The sequence below is a fragment of the Coenobita brevimanus genome, chromosome 12 (genome assembly GCF_032717465.1).
Source record: "Coenobita brevimanus isolate Jiangsu-jjx chromosome 12, ASM3271746v2, whole genome shotgun sequence".
NCBI lineage: Eukaryota > Metazoa > Arthropoda > Malacostraca > Decapoda > Coenobitidae > Coenobita > Coenobita brevimanus.
Window position 1 is genome coordinate 9,552,292 of NC_136965.1, and position 1,529 is coordinate 9,553,820.

The window sequence follows — 1,529 nt, forward strand, 5'->3', positions numbered from 1 at the left end:
TTTCATTTTCCATATGTTTAATCCATAAGGTTTTATCAAGAGGCTGCAACGGATGTACAGAAAGACTTCTTATGCTGCTCCCCCCCTCCCTCCCTTTTTTTTTTTTTTCCATAGTAAATATTGGAAAGATTGCCAACTAAAATTCTGTAGCTCAAAATGTAGCTGATGTAGCATTGTCACCCAGATAGCAGTACCATTGATAGGGAATTAGTCAATACTTCAGAACTCTAACACCAGCGTATATAATATGGATTTACAGTCAAGTACTCACCCCATCCCACTCCTCCGAATTTAAAAATTGTTGTGTTTTTTTCCTGTATATTTTTTTTTATGTATTTGTAGACTTGGTCTTGTTTAAGTTGAACGTAACTTGGACTATGATATTCTTCATGACTAATTTTCCTCAAATCTTTCAGGTATAGAATGTGACTAAGAAGCCAAAGACCATTATCGTGTCCCAGTTCCATCAGTGAATATGGTAAAGTGAAAAGCATTGCAAGAAGGAATAAGGAAGCAAGAAACATATTTTCTTTCATTAGTCTCAAGTATACCACGTTGAGTACACCGCTTCCCGTCCAATCAGCGAAGTTAAGCAACTTTGGGTCTGGTTAGTACTTGGATGGGTGACCGCCTGGGAACACCAGATGCTGTTGGCATCCCTACGTGTCAAGTGGGGTTGATGGAGGATTAGTGCCAATCCCTGTAAAAACAATTAACTCTAAGTCCTTGGCCACCCCGTTTGGGATACATGGCGTCTGGCAATGAATGAATTATCTTGCTTTAACTGAGCGTTATCCGGTTTTCTCATTTTATCAGGGCTGACTTAGATAAATTTGTTCTTGCTAAACTCGTGTTAATAGAGGCTATTGCAGTTAACCATATATGTAACCTGTTTTGCCATTACATTATCCTTATGAGTCCTGAATGTTTAGTTGTTACTTTGAGCATTAAACTTTAACTTGTAATTTTACCTAAGTCTTTTGTTTTGAACCTTGAACTTTGCAGGACAGTAGTGATTTTAGTATTCTCACTTAAAGTGTTCATTATCTCTCTCTGTTCCGTAACATAAATTTGGCGACCGGTTATCAGGATATTCAGGATATTATCATAAGGATATTGCTTGATATTTTGTGACTGTGATTTATTCATGATGTCTACTATTACTACTCGTGATGAAGCCAAAGATTTTTTGTCAAATGTGCAAACAGTGTATGATGTAGAAAACAGAACAAAGAATGAACTTAAGCTTGTTGCCCAACAATTGGGAATTGCTGTTCGCTCTCATCATTCTAAAGATCAAATGGTTGGCATGATTAATAAAAGCTTGTTTAATGTAACTCCTCCAGATGAGCAAACGCAGATTGAAATAGCTAAGTTACAGCTAGCCCTGCAGGAGGCACGTGCTAAGGAGGCTGAGTTTCAGGCTCGTGCTAAGGAGGCTGAGTTTCAGGCACGTGCTAAGGAGACTGAGTCTCAGGCTAGTATTCAGGAGGCACAGGCATAGGCTCAGGCACAAATTGAACTTGCTA

At 38.6% G+C, this 1,529-nt stretch overlaps 1 pseudogene; it reads left to right on the top strand.

The window, feature by feature from the left end:
- Positions 1-537: 537 nt before the first annotated feature.
- LOC145414123 (5S ribosomal RNA) lies at positions 538-657 on the top strand (annotated as a pseudogene).
- The last annotated feature ends 872 nt before the right edge of the window (positions 658-1,529 follow it).